Source organism: Papio anubis, chromosome 5 (assembly GCF_008728515.1).
Source record: "Papio anubis isolate 15944 chromosome 5, Panubis1.0, whole genome shotgun sequence".
Classification (NCBI taxonomy): Eukaryota; Metazoa; Chordata; class Mammalia; order Primates; family Cercopithecidae; genus Papio; species Papio anubis.
The window spans coordinates 76,595,912-76,616,749 of NC_044980.1; the positions used below are offsets into that span (position 1 = coordinate 76,595,912).

At 34.9% G+C, this 20,838-nt stretch overlaps 1 protein-coding gene and 2 pseudogenes across 3 annotated transcripts in view; 1 reads left to right on the forward strand and 2 right to left on the reverse strand.

The window, feature by feature from the left end:
* The window catches only part of HAPLN1 (hyaluronan and proteoglycan link protein 1), an 83,583-nt gene that overhangs the window by 51,029 nt on the left and 11,716 nt on the right, over window positions 1-20,838 (reverse strand). The window lies entirely within an intron of this gene.
* On the reverse strand, window positions 8,514-9,297 carry LOC101010590 (annotated as a pseudogene).
* Window positions 14,847-14,942, forward strand: LOC116275088 (annotated as a pseudogene).

Genomic DNA, 20,838 nt, shown 5'->3' on the forward strand with positions numbered 1-20,838 from the left:
AGAGAGAGTTTTTTTATTTACTACATATCCCCAGATATTTAAAATTTATTATACAGTTATTTTACTATAGAAGGTTGTGTGTGTGTGTGCATGCACCTATAAAAGTAACCAAATCAGATAGTTTACACACATGACCCAAATTACTGGCTAATTCTAAGCCCGAATATATAAACCTAAATTTTTTTCTTTGGATTTATATAGAATTTTTCCTTCTGAAAGGTCAGAGATAGGAAATTGTATATGAACAAACAAAATATCTAATTGCTATTCATTCTTTCTTAGCTTCAAAGCTAAAGAACTAATGTTATTTTACATTTACAGTATTATTAGTGCACTGCTTTCTTCAAAGAGCTATTTTCTAGAAGACCACCCAGAAGTTTCAACTAATTGAGGAGGCAATCTTCAGTTTACTTAAATAGGAAGGCTACGTGGGACACATTCCTGGCATCAGTACTCCTCTGTCATATCTATTTGTGCTGGATATAATGCAAACAGCAGTGTTAAATTCTGAAAATACCCTAGACTGTTTCCCCCCTTCAAACAACCAGAGCAAAAAATAGTTAATTTCAGATACCTTTTTCAGAAAGATTGTTTTATAATCTGGGCTTTGAAAATTCCAGGAAAAACGAGCCACCCAAGGCGATCATAAAAGCCAAAGTTACAGATGTGGAAACAGGTTTTTTAGTAGTGTGATGGATTTCTGAGACTGGGGAAAGTGTAAGATGTTATTTGAAGTGGAGCATTTAAACCACAGAATTAGCTGTTTGGTCATGGGAGAAACATCTGTAAATGGGAACTAAAAGGTTTTATGAACGATTCTTTGAGAAATATGTTGGAATCTAGAATAAGTAAGATTCGGGGTAATTTATATGTGGAGATACGTTAATACTGTTTTCACAAATTTCATTGTAACATGCTATGGTTTATTAAATGGGTTTATATATTTAAAAAGTCACATATTTTTCTTTTCAAATAAGGCCTTTCCATTTTTATCTGCTAATTTATGAATCCGCGCACCCCCTGATGTTCTCTTCCTTAGGGAAAAAAATATCTGACGTAATTTCAATATTGTTAAAGACATTGAAAACTATTTATATAACTATTGTATATTCAAGCATATCATTATGATCAATTACTAAATCTAGTCCTTTAATACTATCCTGAGTATTTTATTAAAATAAGTCATGTATTTTTATTAAGTTTTATATGCATGCATGTATTATTTTAGAGAAACTAGAAAAATGAAGAAAAGTAAAACTATGAAAATAAAACCACCCAGGACTTCTGTTTCTGATCCAGATGAAATAAGAGGCGCAGCATTTACCCTTCTTTCTTAAACAACTAAAAAGATAATGGACATAATACAGGGAAAAAAAAGACACTCAAGATATTAGACATCAGGCAAAGAACAGTAACTTCTGATTAATAGAAAACAAATGAGGTGAGTCATATAATTGTCCCAATTTATTGCCTAAAGAAAGTTTTCATACAGTACAGGAAGAAGGAACCTACCTAGAGCCTGTTCAAAAACTTGAGTTGAGGCGATGAGAGCCAAGAGTTCTGAAAATTGACGGTTCCTAGAGGTTGCAAGCCACAATAATAGAGATGAGAGGAAAGGAGAGAGTGATGCAGACTTAACTTGGGATATTTAGAGTTTTCTCCTAGAACATTCAGTTGAGGACTGACCAGTGCATATGTGTGAGAAATCTATCCAAGTCTAAGGAAAAAATGATCCTAAAGGATTAGTCTGCACCCAGCACTGGCAATAGCACCTGTTTCCAACAGGCAGTCTAAAAAGCCTCATAATTCTTGGAGAAGGTTTAAAATCTTAAGAAGAATCTTTACTCAATAGTGGAGGTAAAAGTAATACTAAACTTATGACAGCTCTAGGGCCACCTAACACAGTTTAAAAGAGTGACCTGAAAGAATCAAACTGTTTCTAAGTACATTAACCATATCTCTGAACAATGTATAGTAGTATTTGTAGGGATAGGAAGTATCCAACCTTAAACAAGTAAAATTTAAAACATACGGAATCCAACAGAAAGCTACTGGGCTTGCAAAGAAGCAGGGCATACCAATAATAATAATAATAATAATAATATGAAGAAGAAGAAGAAAACTTAGTCAATGGACAGACCCAGAAATTATAAAAATGATAGTAGATACACACAATAGAAATAGATAAGAACATTAAAATGCTATTATATTCATACTTCAAATGTTCAATAAGCTAGAAGAATTATTGAATATGTTACATAGAGGCACGTAAAAGACATTTACAACTGGTCTATATAAAACATTTAGAGATAAAAATGACATTGTCTAAGATAAAAAAAAAATTGAATGGGATTAATAGCAGGTTAAACAATTCAGAATAAAAGAGTGAAGTTGAAGATGTTGTAATACTCAAAACTGTCCAAAATGAAGCAGAGAGAGGAAAAATGGCTGAAAAGTAAAAAGGAAAAGAGCATCTCTAAACTGTGGGACAGCTTAAGTGGCCAAAATAATATGTAATTGGAGTCTCCAAAAGAGAGAAGGGGCAGAAAAAAATTTGAAGAAGTAATGACTGAAACATTTTAAATTTGACAAAAACTATAAACTTACAGACCCAAGAAGCTCAGCAAATATTCTAGCACAAGAAACATGAAGAAAATTAAACCAAAACCCTCAATAATGAAATTGCTTAAAGCCAGTGGTAAAGAGAAAATCTGAAAGAAAGGAAGAAAAAGACCCATTACTCACAGAAGAATAAAGGTAAAGATGAAGGCTGGTTTCTTACCTGAGACAAAGCAAGCAAGAAGACTGTGGAATAAGATCTTTAAAGCACTGAAAGAAAATTGTCCACCTAGAATTCTTTATCCTGCAGAAATATCGCTCGCAAACAAAGGCAAATAAAGACTTTGTTAGACATACAAATCTAAAATAATTCATCAGTAGCCTACATAGCAATAAATATTTAAGAAACTTCTTCATGCAGAAGAAAAATGATAACAGTTGGTAATCTGGATTTATGCAAAGAATGAAGAGCACTGACTACACTAACTATAAGTAAGCATATTTTTCTCATTATGTAAATGTTTTTCAAAGATAATTGACACGTTAAGGTAAAAATGGTATGAATGTATGGTGGGGTTTTATATTTAGAAGCAAAATGCATGACAATACTTGTACAAAGACCATGTCTAGGGGATATAGAAATATATCATTGTAAGATTCTTATAATGATACTTTATGTGAAGTATAGTTGTCTCCCTTATCTTCAAGGGATACATTCTAAGACACCCTGTGGATGTTTGAAACTGTGGATAGTACCAAATCTTACATATAGTATGTTTTTTCCTCTACATACATACATATGATAAAATTTAATTTATAAATTAGGCACAGTAAGAAATTAACAATAATAAAATAGAGCAATTATAACAATATACTGTAATAAAAGTTATATGAGTATGGCCTCTCTCTCTCAAAATATTTTGTTATACTATACTCACCTCTTTTCTGACTGTCATTGACTGCTGGTAACTGAAGCCAAAGAAAGTAAAATTGCAGATATGTGAGCAGGACTACTGTAGTAAAATATCACCTGAAAGTAGACTGTGAAAAGTTAAGGTATATACTATAAAACCTAAAGCAGCCAGTAACAATTTAAACAATGACTCATAGCTAATAAGCCAACAAAGGAGACAGAATGGAATTTTTGGAAAATATTCAAATTATTTCAAAAGAAGATAGAAAAAAATGAGGAAAGATAATGAAGAACAGAAGAGGCAAATAGAAAAATTAGCAAGATAGTGGATTCAGAGCCAAGCATATCAGTATTTCAATTAAGTGTAAATCATCCAAAAACCTCCATTGAAAGGCAGAGATTGTCAGATTGGATTTAAAAGAACCACTATACATATTTTTAAGATACTCAATCTAAATAAAAAAGACAAGAATATATGACAAGTAAAAGGATGGGAAAATACATAATATGCTAACACTAACCAAAAGGGAGACAGAGACACTATATTAAAATCAGACAAAATAGATTTCAGAATAAGAAATATCAGCAGGGGAAAAGAGAGCAATTTCTTAATGATAAAGTGTCCAATCATCAGGAGAATATTACAACATGAAAAATGCATGCTTCTAATAACAGAGGTTCAAAATACCTGAAGCAAAATGAGATAGAATTATGAAAGATTAGAACTTCCCTTTATCAACAATTGATGAAATAAGTAGACAGAAAAATCAGAAAACGTACAGAAGACTTGAATACTGTAAACCAACCTCACCTAATTGATATTTATAGAGCATTCTACTCAACAAGAGCAAATACACATTGTTTTCAAATGTATACCAACCACTTACCAAGATAAACTATATTCTGGGTCATAAGATGATTTTCAATAAATGCAGAAGTATTTACATGAGGCAAAATATATTCTCTAAGTATAGAATTGAGGTGGAAATCAATAACAAAAAGATATGTGGAATACTTCTATCTGTTGGGAAACTAAAGCACAAAATTTTAAGTAACTCAAGGGTCAATGAAAAAATCAAAAGGGCTATTAAAATTATTTTAAACTGAATAAAAATTAAAACATAGCATACCAAAATCTCTGGGATGCAGTGAAGTAGTACTTCATTTAAAAAGTATCCCCTAAACACATATTAGAGAAGAAAAGTTTCAAATCAATGACTTCAGATTCCACATTAAGAAACTAGAAAAAGAAGAGGATATGAAACCCAATGTAAACAGAAGAAAATAATAATAATATCAGTGTAAAATAAGTGAAAACAAAAGATGGTTCTTTGAAAAGATCAATATAATTAATAAACCTCTATACAAGCTAATCTGATAAAATATAAAAGACATGAATTATCAATATAATGAATGAGGTAATATCTCTATCAATTCTATAGAAATAAACAATAAGAAAATGTTATGAAACTTAATTTTAATAAATTCAGTGAATTAAATGAAATAGTGAAATTCTTTGAAAGATAAAAATTGCCAACACTCACACAAGAAAAAAAATAGCCCAAATGCCCTATATCTATTTTTTAAAAATCAAATTTTTAGTTTAAAAATTCCCATGAATAACAACAAAAATGAACAAACAAATAACCAAAACCAGTTTCAGGCCTGAGTGACTTCACCAGGGAATTTCGCCAAACATTTAAAGAAGAAATAATATCAACTTTACACAAACTCTTAGATTAAATTGAAGAGGAGGGAATATTTCCCAATTTATTCTATGAGGTTAGCATTATTTCAATACCAAAATCAGACAAAAACATTTCAAGAAAAGTAAATTATGGATCAATTACCCTCACAAACATAAAGGTAAAGAATTTTAACAAAGTTTAGCAAATCTAATCCAAAAAGATATAAAATGGATTAATACAAAATAGAATTTATCCCAGAAATTTAAGGTTTTCTTTACATTAGAAAATCAATGTAATTCATTATATATATATTTTTGAGATGGAGTCTCGCTCTTGTCACCCAGGCTGGAGTGCAATGGCGTGATCTCGGCTCACTGCAACCTCCGCCTCCCAGGTTCAAGCGATTCTCCTGCCTCAGCCTCCCGAGCAGCTGGGATTACAGGTGCCCACCACCATACCCGGCTAATTTTTGTATTTTTAGTAGAGATAGGGTTTCGCTATGTTGGCCAGGCTAGTCTCGAACTCCTGACCTCAGGACGTCTTCCTGCCTCAGCCTCCCAAAATGCTGGGATTACAGGTGTGAGCCACCACACCCAGCCGTAATTCATTACATTAAGAAATAGAAAGATAAGACACATCAATCAAACAATTGCTCGACAGATAAAACAGATCACTAAATAGATGTGTATATAATTTATTTATTTATAATATATTTTTATATATACATCTATTTAGTGTATCTATTTTCCTGTATCTATTGAGATGTTTATGTAAATATATATCTCTATATCTCTATAAATATATCTCTATATATTTATATTTATATAAACATCTCAATAGATACAGGAAAAGTATTTGACATAATCCAACATCCATTCCAAGTAAAACTCTTAAAAAAGAAGCAATAAAAAGGAACTTCCTCAATCTGATAAAGGGCATCTACGTTCAACCCACAGCTAACATCATATTTAACGGTGAAAGACTAAATTATTTATTCCTAAAACCAGAAAAAAGGCAAGCATTTATGTTTTTACCATTTACTTTAAACATCCTACTGGAGGTTCCCAGAGAGTTGAATTAAGGCAAGAAAAAGAAATAGAAATCAAACAGATTGGAAAGGAAGAACTAAAACTTTTTATTTACAGATGACATGACTACACAGAAAAATCATATAAAATCTACAAAAAAGTTACTGTAACCTATAAACTAATTTTGAAAGTTGCTGAATATATGATCCATGTGCAAACATCAATTATATTTTTATACACTGGTAATGAATAATCAAAAATTGAAATTTAAAGAATACCATTTACCAAAGCATAAAAATATTTAGGGAAAAGCAGCCAACAAATATGCAAATTGTACTCTGAAAGTTACAAAGCATGTTCAGATAAATTAAATGAGACATAAATAAATGGCAAGATATGGTATTTTCATGAAACAGGCTCAATATCGTTAAGAGATTCGGTCTTCCCAAGTTGACCCATAAATTCAATGCATTCAAATCAAAATTTTAGCCCACATTTGGTAGAAAGGTACAAGGTAATTTTAACATTCATATATAAATGTAAATTCCCTGGAATAGCCAAAACGTTTTAGAAAAGGAATTTACAAAAGAAAGAACAAAGTTGAAAGCACAAAGAGTTGTGCTACTTGACTTTAAGACTTATAATAAAGTTACAGTAATTAAGAGAGTATGGTATTTGCAATGTGGTATACAAAAAGACCAGATACAAAATTTTAAAAAGAATTTCATTCATATGGCCAAACTGCTCTTCAGAAAGGTTCTCAAGTTTCATTCCTACCAATAGATTGAATAAAGAAAATACTCTTGCCTATGTATAATTTTATTTAAATATATAAATTTGATAGACAAAAATTTGCTAGGCTTATGTTTGTATTAATTTGCTTCGCTCTAATTACAAATGACATAAAAAAATTTTGTCCATGGTCATCAGTCACTTACATTTCTCCTTTTGTGAATTGCCATATTTTAACTGTTGCCTATTAATTGCTATTGAGTTTTGAAACATTAAAAAACTAATGTAATTTGTATGCCATGAAATGCACTCTTTAGGCATACAATGCAGTGGTTTTTAGTACATTCCTCAAGTTGCGCAACCATTACCACTACCTGTTTCCAGAACATTTCCATCACCCCTAAAATAAACTGTGTACCCATGAGCTGTTATTGCCTATTCCCTCCCCCAGCAGGACTCCTGGCAACCAATAATCTACTTTCTGTCTCTATGGATGCCTATTCTAGATGATTCAATGAATTTAATGATTTAAACAAATTTAATGATTCAATGAATATTCTAGATGATTTAATGAATCTATTCTAGATGATCCAACAAATCATCTAGAATAGGCAAATTCATAGAGACAGATGTATTGATTGATGTAAATTGAATCATATAATTTGTGGTTCTTTTATGCCTGGCTTCTTTCACTTAGCATAATGTTTTCAATGTTCATTCTGTAGCAAGTATCAGTACTTCATTCTTTTTATGAGTGAATACTCTTCCATTCCATCTATATAGGTACCACATTTTATTTATCCATTCATCAGTTGATGGACAATTGGGTTATATCCACTTTTGGGCTTTAATGAATAATGCTGCTATTAATATCCATGCACAAGTTTTTGTATGAACATACTTTTAAATTCTGGGCATTATCTACCTAGCAATGGAATACGGTAACTATATGTTGAACTCTTTGAGAAACTGCCAAACTGTTTTCCAAAGCACTGCACTATTTTATGTTCCTGCAACCATGCGTGAGGGTTCCAACTTCTCCACTCTCCACATCCTCACTGACACTTATTATTGTCTGCCTTTTTCATTATAGCCATCCCAGTGGGTATGAAGTGATAGCTCATTTGAGGTATGATTAGTATTTCCCTAATGACTAATGATGTTGACTGTTTTTTGATGTGATAATTGGCCATTTGTACATCTATTTGGAAGAAATATCTATTCTGATCTTTTGTCCATTTTTCAATTGGGCTGTTTATTTTTAATTGTTGAATTAGAATTTTTTTATATATTCTGGGTACATATTAGCATGTGATTTGCAAACATTTTTCTCCCAATCTTTTGGGATGTCTTTTTATTTTCTTGATATTGTCCTTTGAAGTACTAATGAGGCCTCATTTATTAATATAACTTTGGTTGCTTGGCTTTTGGCGTCATATCTAGGAAACCACTGCTTAATCAAAGGTCATTAATATTTACACTTATGTTGTCTTCAAAAGTTTTATTGTTTTAGTTTTTATATTTAGTCTTCAATCTATTTTGAATGAATTTTTGTTTATTTATTTTTTTAATTGTTGTTTAGTTTTTATTTCATAGTCATAAACTTAACTCTGCAATCCAGCTAGGCATGGGAGAGAACAAGGAAAACATGGAACCCAAAGGGAACTGCAGCAAGAGCACAAAGATTGTAGGATACTGCGAGCAAATGGGTTGGAGGGGTGCTCTCCTGAGCTACAGAAGGAATGGTCTAGTGGTTAAGATAAAATACAAGTCAAACTTATTCGAGTTGTCCACAGTCAGCAATGGTGATCTTCTTGCTGGTCTTGCCATTCCTGGACCCAAAGCGCTCCGTGGCCTCCACAATATTCATGCCTTCTTTCACTTTGCCAAAGACCACATGCTTGCCATCCAACCACTCAGTCTTGGCAGTGCAGATGAAAAACTGGGAACCATTTGTGTTGGGTCCAGCATTTGCCATGGACAAGATGCCAGGACCTGTATGCTTTAGGATGAAGTTCTCATCTTCAAATTTCTCCCCATAGATGGACTTGCCACCAGTGCCATTATGGCGTGTGAAGTCACCACCCTGACACATAAACCCTGGAATAATTCTGTGAAAGCAGGAACCCTTATAACCAAATCCTTTCTCTCCAGTGCTCAGAGCACGAAAATTTTCTGCTGTCTTTGGAACCTTGTCTGCAAACAGCTCGAAGGGGACGTGGCCCAAGGGCTCACCATCGACGGCAATGTTAAAGAACATGGTAGGGTTGACCATGGCTAGTATTAGGGGACTTTCCTGGGCGGCAGCGTCTGCAAAGCGGCCGAATTTTTGTTTATAATGTGAGGTAGGGTCCAACTTCATTCTATGTCTGTGGCTATCTACTTATCCCAGCATCTCAGGTTTCCACTGAGAAGTCTGCTGCCAGACATACTGGAACTCCATTGTATGTTATTTGTTTCTTTTCTTTTTCTGCTTTGTAAGCAGTATACTTTCCTCGTTGAATTTTCTTGGTACTCCTGTCAAAAATCTGCTATTGATTTTTAAAAACTCTTTGCATATTAAAGATACTGCTTCTTTTTCTGTGGCATATGTTTAAAAAATTTCCCTTTATTTTGATTTATAGTTTTTATGTCTAGAATTAATGAACATTTATGGAACTAAATCTATCAGTGTTTTCTTTAATGAATTCTTCTGCCATTACTATTATAAGAAATCCACCTATAGTTCCCCTAGTAGTAGTTTATGAAAATAATATAAATAGCTACCAATTGTTCATTACTTTCTATCGTGCTTTACATCTATCATCTTGGTTTTACATATATAGTATCTTGACTACAAACACTATGATGCAAATATTATCAAAAATTCTATTTTATAATGGATAATAAAACTCAGGGCTTAAGTAATTTGCAGAACTGATACACAGTAAAAATCTTAATTAGAATTTAAATTCAGGTCTACTTGACTCCGCAGTACAATCTCTAAAATAAGTGAAATGAATTTGAACTTCATCAGCATGGATATAAAAGGTTTCTTCAAAATTCTTCTAATACAATATCTTATACATGATACTCAATTCTATTTAAAGAGCAGCATTTTTCTATTAAGTAGAAATATAATATTTTTAGCAGAGAATATACTATTTTAAATTTTAAAAAAACTTATTAAATGTGTTTTTAATTCCCATTTAGTATATAAGATATGAAACATCAAATTCACTGTTGTGTATAAATTATTAACCATTGATGAAAAAAAGTGCTAAGGCAGTAAAAAATGAACTTTGTCATACAAAGAGTACATTAAATGAAGAGGCTTTGAGAATGTAAAGAGTCAAACATAAAATATGTATATAAATAAATGCAGTATACTTTACCATCAAACAACTATTGAAGGAGACTATTTTTCTCAAATGTGTCCAAAATGTTTGTTAAAACTATACAGTGACTCTACTTTATTAGGGCAATGTACATAGTGGCTGCTTGCTCTGAATGATGCCTTCCAGCAAAGATGTCCTTAAGAAAGAAGTGTACAGTTTAGATTGTAAATCACCAAGGCCCAGGATGCCACTGTTTTACTTCTAGCAGAAATCCTGCGGGCTAGTTAGAAAACTGCTCTGCTACTGAGAGATCTTTAATCAAAAGGTGTAAATGTTCCCCAGAGCATGAATATAATTATGTTAAGATCTAAACTCCACAGTCAATATACTGAGGCATTTTATGTATGCTTACATGTTTTTCCAATTGTGTATCAGAGCCCAGATGATAAAAAATGTTTTACCACTCATTCAAATCTAACTTTTCTGTCCTCTTCACCAATATGCCAAAAATTCAGATTTGTGATTCATGGGAACATTCTGCTACATAAATGAAATGTGTACACAAAGAAATACCTGATTTCTGATATATTGAATATTAAATCAATCCTGCTCCATAGTTTCTGAAAATAAGAACAACCAATTACACTATTGATAATAATAGGAGCATGAAGCAAGCTACACTTCTACTTTAACATTGAGAGCAGAGTACGGAAATACTTCCTGCTGGCAAACTGAAACAATTGTTTTATTTAAAAACTACGCCTTCACACCTGTAAGCCCAGCACTGTGGGAGGCCGAGGTGGGCAGATCATGAGGTCAAGAGATCAACACCATCCTGGCCAACATGGTGAAAACCCGTCTCTATTAAAAATACAAAAATTAACTAGGTATGGTGGCTCATGCCTGTAGTCCCAGCTACTCGGGAGGCTGAGGCAAGGTGGAAGTTGTAGTGAGTCATGACTGTGCCACTGCACTCCAGCCTGGGTGACAGGGTGAGACTCCATCTCAGAAAAAAGAAAAACAAAAAACAAACAAACAAAAAAAACACCACCTCCACCACAACAAAATTTACACGTATCTACTCTGATACTGCATACAAATAAAGATTTTTTTTTTTAAGAGAAAAGCATGGAATTCCAATTATTGCCAATGTGTCATGCTTGAAGGACCCTTTTCCCATGCATCAGTTTGAGGTGACAATTACTGGTTTATAGCAATATCCATCACCATTCAAAATTTAGAATATTATTATGCAGGAGTCACATACTGTTCACCTCTCATCCTCACCATGGACACTGTCATCCTGGTGTAGGCAAGGAGGAATAGAGAAAGGAGAAAATTTTGCAAAGGAGGAGAAAAATTTGCCAAGAATATATAGTAATATAAATTAAGGTCACATTTTGCTTTATACCAATTACAGTAAATTGGTATTTTCCTTTAAATGTTTATGTCTCAAACTCTCCCTTCAAACTATTTTGTTTTACTTTTGGGCGACTAATGTACTACCATTCATAATGACTATTAGACTAAGCTAGGTTTCAATTTTTGCTGTGATATATCAGTTTAAGGATGCAGATAGTGAATGATGGCACAAAGCTCCTCTCATTCTGCTCTCTGAAAATTAATTTGAAATAGTAACCATATGAAATGAAATTAGGACACAGTAAAATAGTGCAGGTGATTAATGCCTTCTATTTTCAAAATAAAGTTTTTGAACTCTGCATTAACATTTATTTTGCATTTCTCTCGTGCACTAGCTATTAGTTTAATAAAAGGAGACCTTTCCAGTGACAAGGATATTATCTTATTAATTTCTCTAATTCTGTTACACTATCAGTCAAGAGGTTTACTTTCAAGAGATATTAATATAAGCAAAAGTTTTCCTTTTAGTCTTATAGTTTCAAGGCTCAAAGCCTATATATGGGTAGTAAAGCTAATACTAGACAAATTGCAATGTGACTTGAGAGCTAGAATAGAACCATCTGCAAAATTTGGAATGATGTGACCAAAATAACAAAATTTTACAGGAAAATCATAATCCTTTGGATTTAGAAATAAATGGCCCAAATATGGAAAAGCTATTAAACTTATTTCGTGTAGCTTCACAAGGCAAAATTAGACCAAGTGGGTGGAAGTTAAAAAATCAAATTTTGCACAACGTCAGGAAGAATTTCCTAATAAGTCATCTAAAAGTGAAATGAATTGCCCTGTGAAATACACAGTGCTTTCTGCCACCGCAGGTGTTTAGGCAGATCAACAAACATCTGTCTATCGTATTACACAAGGGATTTGAGAGTAGGTGGTTTGGAACACATTTGGTCCTTTGATCTCTATAATTTAAAATCTGACCTTTCAGCTCAGAATTTTGAAGGATGTAAAGATGGATAAAACAAACCATTAACAAAGACACTATAAACTAATAACTAAAAGAAAACTAATAACTAAAAGACATTTCAACAATTGATTATATTCAACACACAAAAAACTGTATGAGGCTGGGCACAGTGGCTCAAGTCTGTAATCCCAGGAATTTGGGAGGCCGAGGCGGGAGGATCACTTGAGGTCAGGAGATCAAGACTAGCCTGGCGAACATGGTGAAACCCTGTCTCTACTAAAAATACAAAAATTAGCCAGACGTTGTGGTCCCAGATACTTGGGAGGCTGAGGCAGGAGAATTGCTTGAACCCAGAAGACGGAGGTTACGGTAAGCCAAGATCGCTCCATTGCACTCCACCATGGGCGACAGAGAGAGACTTCAACTGAAAACAAATAAACAAACAAAAACAAACAAAAAACAACTATATGAAGTAAGGGAGGTACACATAAAATATTAAGAGAGAACTGAGAAAGAGGTGATTAATTGCAGCTAGTGGTACAATACAAGGTTTCCTGAAGGAAGTGTTACATTAATCATGAGAGCATGAGCCATGTTTCAGGTGGGAGGGATGAAATGATAAGGGATTCTTGCTTGAGAGAAGTGTATGGGCTCAGAATTAGAGCAGTATAACTGCATAAATGTTTGGGAAGAGAAGTTAGATATCCTGAGAGATTTTAATGATTTGAATATTTGTGATAAGTTTGGCATTTACTTTGGTTGCCAAAGTCTGCCTTTCACGGCTTAAAAAATAGATACAACATTTTCAAATATCCTACATAAATTATAAACTTTTCAGTCATCATTTTTCATTTTATAATTTAAAATAACACTAGATAGTGATAAAGATGGATATGAACATCTCAAACTGCTTCCAGAATTTTGTCTTGTTAACAATAAGACTGTACAGCATCTGCAAAAGATTGCAGGAACTGAGTCCCCACTAAAATTTATCTCAGCGCAGCATCTTCAGGGAGCGAGGCACACCGATAATCCCTCTAGGCTTGAAGAGTTTGGTCTTTCAGAGAAAGCAGGCTGTGAAGATAAGGGTTACCCAGAACATAGTGAAGCCAGCCCACTGATTTTTGGCATTTCTTAAAGTGGAAAGAAAAGGAAATTTTCCAACTAGCTAATTTTCTTACTCGTTTATCTAGTCTTTTGTTTCTGGAAGCTTTTCACATGCCCTCTTTTCTTCCCCCCAGCATTTTTCTTTTGTTTTGAGACAGTCTCAACCTGTCGCCCAGGCTGGAGTGCAGTGGAGTGATTTCAACTCACTGAAGCCTCCGCCTCAGCCTCCCAAATAGCTGGGACTACAGGCATGCGCCAACACACTCGACTAATTTTTGCATTTTTAGTAGAGATGAGGTTTTGCCATGTTGGCTAGTCTGGTCTTGAACTCTTGACCTCAAGTGATACTCCTGTTTCAGCCTTTCAAAGTACTGGGATTACAGGTGTGAGCCATCATACCTGGCCTCCAGCAATTTTCTTATGCCATGCCTGGGTGTGGGTGTTTTACTTTTTGGTGTTTATTCTATTCTTTCCTTTTTTTTTTTTTTTTTTTTTGAGACGGAGTCTGGCTCTGTCGCCCAGGCTGGAGTGCAGTGGCGGGATCTCGGTTCACTGCAAGCTCCACCTCCCGGGTTCACGCCATTCTCCTGCCTCAGCCTCCCGAGTAGCTGGGACTACAGGCCACCGCCACCACGCCCGGCTTTTTTGTATCTTTAGTAGAGACGGGGTTTCACCCTGTTAGCCAGGATGGTCTCGATCTCCTGACCTTGTGATCCACCCGCCTCGGCCTCCCAAAGTGCTGGGATTACAGGCATGAGCCACCGCGCCCGGGCTTTGGTGTTTATTCTATTGGGGCATTGTAGTGCTTCTTGAATCTGTGACTTGTTGGACAGCCACAGACCTTATTTCTAAAATATTTTTTCTGCCCCATTTGCGTTTACTCCTTCTGAGATGCCTGTTTCTATATCTCACATGTCTGTTACTACCACTAGCCCCTGCTCCTGGAAGTTTCATTTTTCTCTCCGATTTTAGCCTGGTTATTTTTGTCAGACCTATTTTCCAGTTTACTAATCATCTCCTCAATGTTTCTAAACTTTCCTAAACTCATGTATTGAGTTTTTAATTTTAGTCATTACATTGTTTTTAATTCTAGAATTTCCCATTTGAATGATTTTTTTGTAGTTTCCAGTTCTTTTTTAAAATTCTCTATTTTAATATCTAATTTCTGTGCTTGCTTAAGTAGCACACACACTAAAATTGGAATGATTAGCATGGCCCCTGCACAAGGATGACATACAAATTAGTAAAGTGACCTGTATTTTTTCATAAGTATTATCAGCATAATAGACCAAGCTGAGGGAAGATTCTCAGAACTTGAACACTGGCTCTCTGAAATAAGACAGTCAGACTTACGAGGACTTACAAAGAAAAAAGAGTGAAGAAGAATGAACAAAACCTCCAAGAAGTACGAGATTACGTAAAAAAACTAAATCTACAAATCATTGGCATTCCCGAAAGGGACGGGGAGAAAGCCAACAATTTGGAAAGCAGATTTCAGGATATCATCCTAGAATCTGGTGGGGGGTCTCTGTATTTCCTGAAGTTGACTGTTGGCCTCTCTGGCAAGTTTTGGGAAAGGCCCAGAGAGGCCACAGTTAACTTCAGGAAATACAGAGAACCCCTGCAAGTTTCTACACAAGAAGAACATCCTAAAGACACATAATCATCAGATTTTCCAAGATGGAAATGAAAAAAAAGAGTGTTAAAGGCAACTAGAAAGAAACAGCAGGTCACCTAGAAAAGGGAAGCCCATCATACTAACAGCAGACCTCTCAGCAGAAACCTTACAAGCCAGAAGAGATTGGGGTGCCTATATTCAACAGTCTCAAAAAAAAAAAAAAAAAAAAAAAAAACACACACACACACACCCACTTCAAGCAAGAATTTTATGTCCAGCTGAACTAAGCTTCCTAAGTGAAGAAGAAAAAAGATCCTTTTCAGATATGCAAATGTTTAGGGAGTTCGTTGCCACCAGATCTGTCTTACAAGAGATCTTGAAAGGAGCACTAAATATGGCAAGGGAAGACTGCTACTAGCTAATACAACAGTACACTTAAATATATAGGCAAGTGACGCTATAAAGCAACCACACAAACAAGTCAGGGTAACAACCAGCTAACAACATGACAGGATCAAATCCACATAAATCAATACAAACCTTGAACGTAAATGGGATAAATTTTTCACTTAAAAGGCACAGAGTGGCAAACTAGATTAAAAAGCAAGACCCAATAGTATACTGCCTTCAAGAGAGATATCTCACATGTAAGGACACTCATAGGCTCAAAATAAAGGGATGGAAGAAAATCTACCAAGAAAATGGAAAACAGAAAAAAGCAGGAGTTGCAATCCTAATTTCAGACAAACAGACTTTAAACTAACAAAGATCAGAAACTAACAAAGAAGGGCATTACATAATATAAGGTGTTCAATTCACCAAGAAGAGCTGACTATCCTAAATATATATGCACCCAACATAGGAGCGCCCAGATTAATAAAGCAAATTCTTAGAGACCTGCAGAGAGACATAAGACTCCAACACAGTAATTAAATGGGACAGTTCAACATTCCTCTGACAGTATTAAGACAGATTGTCAAGGCAGAAAATTAACAAAGATACTTAGGATCTGAACTCAACATTGGACCAAATGGATCTGATAGACCTCTACAGAACTGTCCATCCGAAACAACAGAATATACATTTTTTTCTCATCGACGAATGGCACATTCTAAAACTCAGCCAATAATTAGACATAAAACAATGCTCAGCAAATGCAAAAGAACCAAAATCATACCAAACACACTCTCAGACCATACTGCAATAAATAAAGAAATCAAAACTAAGAAAATTGCTTGGCCAGACGCAGTGGCTCACGTCTGTCATCCTGGCACTTTGGGAGGCGGAGGCGGGTGGATTACATGAGGTCAGGAGTTCGAGACCAGCCTGGCCAACATGACAAAACTCTGTCTCTACTAAAATTACAAAAATTAGCTGGGCATGGTGGCACGCACCTGTAATCCAGCTACTCGGGAGGCTGAGGCAGGAGAATCACTTGAACCTGGGAGGCGGAGATTGCAGTGAGCCGAGATTGCGCCATTACACTCCAGCCTGGGTGACAAGAGTGAAACTCCGCAAAAAAAAAAAAAAAAAAAAAAAAAAGAAAGAAAGAAAGAAAGAAAGAAAGCAAATTGCTCAAAACCATGCAGTTATATGGAAATTAAACAACATGCTTCTGAATGACTTTTGGGTAAATAATGCATAAAAGGCAAAAATCATGAAGTTATTTGAAACTAATGAGAACAAAGACATAACATACCAGAATTTCTGGGACACAGCTAAGGCAGTGTTAAGAGGGAAAGTCATAGTACTAATTGCTCACATCAAAAAGTTAGAAAGATTTCAAATTAATGACTAACATCACAACTGAAAGAATTAGGGAAGCAAGAATAAATCAACCCCAAAGCTAGCAGAAGAGAAAAAAACAATCAAAATCAGAGCTAAACTGAAGGAAACTGAAACACAGAAAAACACTCAAAAGATCAACAAATCTAGGAGTTGATTTTTTGAAAAAATTAATACGATAGACTGCTAGCTAGGCTAATAAAGAAGAAAAGAGAGAATATCCAAATAAACATAATTAGAAATGACAAAGAGGATGTTACCACTGACTCCATAGAAATATTAATAAAAACAACCATCAGAAACTACTATGAACACCTCTATGCACACAACCTAGAAAACCTAGAAAAGATGGATACATTTCTGGAAACATGCACCCTCCTAGGACTAAACCTGGAAGAAACTGATTCCTGAAAAGACCAAAAACAGGCTCTGAAATTGAATCAGTAATAAACAGCCTACCAACCAAAAAAAAAAAAAGCCCAGAGCCAGATGAATTCACAGCGAAATTCTACCAGATGTACAAGAAAGAGCTTGTACCATTCCAAAAAATCGATAAGGAGGGACTCCTCCCCAATTCATTCTATGAGGCCAGCATCATCCTGATACCAAAACCTGACAGACACAACAACAACGTCAAAAAACTTTAGGCCAATGTCCTTAGTGAACATTGATGCAGAAATCTCTAACAAAATACTTGAAAACGGCATCTAGCAGCAAATGAAAAGCTAATCCATCATGTTCAAGTAGGCTTTGTCCCCACAATTCAAGGTTGGTTCAACATATACAAATCAATAAATGTGATTCATCACATAAACAGAACTAAAGACAAAACCCACATGATTATCTCAATAGATGGAGAAAAGCCTTTCAATAAATTTCCACATTGCTTCATGTTAAAAACTCTCAATAAACTAAGTATTGAGGGAACATACCTCAAAATAGTAAGAACCATCTATGACAAACCTGCAGCCAACATTATACTGAATGGGCAAAAGCTGGAAGCATTCCCTTTGAAAACCAGCACAAAACAAGGATGCCCTCTCTCACCACTTTTATTTAACATAGTGTTGGAAGTCCTAGCCACAGCAATCAAGCAAGAAAAAGAAATAAAGGGAATTCATATCGGAAGAGAGGAAGTCAAATTATTTATGTTTACAGATGACTTTCTATATCTAGAAAACCCTATAGTCCTGGCTCAAAAACTCCTTCAGCTGATAACTTCAGCAAAGTTTCAGGATACAAAATAAACACACAAAAATCACTAGCATTCCTATACACCACCAGGAGCCAAGCCAAGACCCGAATCAGAAACACAATCCCATTCAAAACTGCCACAAAAAGAATAAAGTACCTAGGATTATGGCTAACCAGGGAGGTTAAAGATTTCTACGGTGAGGATTACAAGACACTGCTCAAAGAAATCGGAGAATACACAAACAAATAGAAAAATATCCCTCCCATGCTTATGGATAGGAAGAATCAATATCATCAAAATGACCTAGGGCCTAAAGCAATTTACAGATTCAATGCTATTCCTATCAAACTACCAGTGACATTCTTCACAGAACTAGAAAAAACTATTTTAAAATTTGTATGGAACCAAAAAAGAGCCCAAATAGCCAAGGCAGTCCTAAGGAAAAACAAGAAAGCTGGAAGCATCACATCACCCACCTTCAAACTACACTACAGGGCTACAGTAACCAAAACAGCAAAGTATTGGTACAAAAACAGGGACATAGCCCAGTGGAACAGAATAGAAAGTCCCCAAACAAGACTACCCACCTATGACCATCTGATCTTTGACGAAGCTGACAAAAACAAGCAATGGGTAAAAGACTCCCTCTACAAGTGGTGCTGGGATAACTGGCTAGCGATATGCAGAAGATTGAAGCTGGATCTCTTTCTTAAGCCATATACAAAAATCAACTCAAGATTAATTAAAGACTTAAATGTAAAACTAAAAACTGTAAAAACCCTGAAAGATAATCAAGGCAATACCATCCTGGAAACAGGAACAGGCAAAGATATCATGACAAAGACACCAAAAGCAATCACAACAAAAGCAAAATTTGACAAATGGGATCCATTTAAACTTCAGAGCCTCTGCACAGAAAAATAAACTGTCAACAGAGCAAACAACCTACAGAATGGGAGGAAATGTTTGCAAACTGTACATCTGTAAGAACTTAAGCAAATTTACAAGAGAAAAACAAACAATCCCATTTAAAAGTGGGCAAAGGACATGAACAGACTTTTCCAAAGAAGGCATACATGGGGCCAACAAACATATGTTAAAAAGCTCAATATCACTGGTCGTTACAGAAATGCAAATCAAACCTACAATGAGATACCATCTCACACAGTCAGAATGGCTATCATTAAGAAGTCAGAAAGTAACACATGCTGGTGTGGTTGTGGAGGAAAGGGAACACTTATACACTGTTGGCGGGAGTGTAAGTTAGTTTAAACATTGTGGGAAGCAGTATGATGACTCCTCAGAGAGCTAAACCAGAACTATCATTCCACCTAGCAATCCCAGTACTGGGTATATACTCAGAGGAATATAAATCATTCTACCATAAAGATACATGCACACGTATGTTCACTGCAGCTCTATTGACAATAGCAAAGACATGAAATCAACCTAAATGCCCATTAATGATAGATTAAATAAAGAAAATGGGATACATATACACCATGGAATATTATGCAGCCATAAAAAAGAACACAGATCTATGTCATTCATGCTGGAGTACATATGGCATGGAGCTCGAGGCTCACTGTATCCTTAGCAAATTAACACATGGAAAAGAAAACCAAATACTGCCTGTGTTCTCACTTAGTAAGCTAGGAGCTAAATGCATGAGCAACTCATGAACTATAATTTTGATTAGGGAACATTAGCACAGACTGGGGTCATCATGTTGTTCAGGGTGGAGGTTGGGAAGAGGGAAAAGAGCAAAAAAAGTAACAATTAGGTACTAGGCTTAATATCTGGATGATGAAATAATCTGTATAACTAACCCCCACGACACGAGTACCTATATCACAAACTTTTACATGTATCCCTGGAATTCAACTAAAATAAAAGTTTAAGTAGTGTAAAAGTATTTTAAATGTATTGAATAACGTATTTCCACACTGAGCATATCTACTAGTTACATAGTAGATATTCTTCCCTCTGTTACATTAAAAATATTTATACTTTGAAACAGCAGAAGGAGTATGAAAGACTATTTCTATAAAATATCTAAAATTATACAGTCTCCTATTGGTCTATTCCTATCCTTCCTGTCCTTCCTATCCTTGGCTTTTTTTGGTCATTGAATCCTGTTAGCTAGTATATTGGGTAATTTTATTTAATTAATTTAATTATTTTACAAAATTTCCATTTTTATTTTAGATTCAGGGAGTGCATGTGCCGGTTTGTTGCAAGGGTATGCTGCATGATGCTGAGGTTTGGGCTTCTACTGATCCCATCGCCCAGACAGTGAACATACTGTATTGGGTAATTTTAGATGAGGCTGCTTTCCAGCTAAGAGCTCAAGCCGGGTCACTAAGAACCTTGCAAATCACTTAAAGTAATTTGGACCTAATTGCCACAGCAATGAAAAGACATTGAAGCACTTTAAGTGGGGAAATATTTTCGTATTTACATTTTAGAACAGTGACTCTAGCTAAAGTGTGAGGGAATAAATTAGAAAGTAACAAGATGGGAGACATAGAGACTGATGGGTGAGATTTGCAGCAATTCAG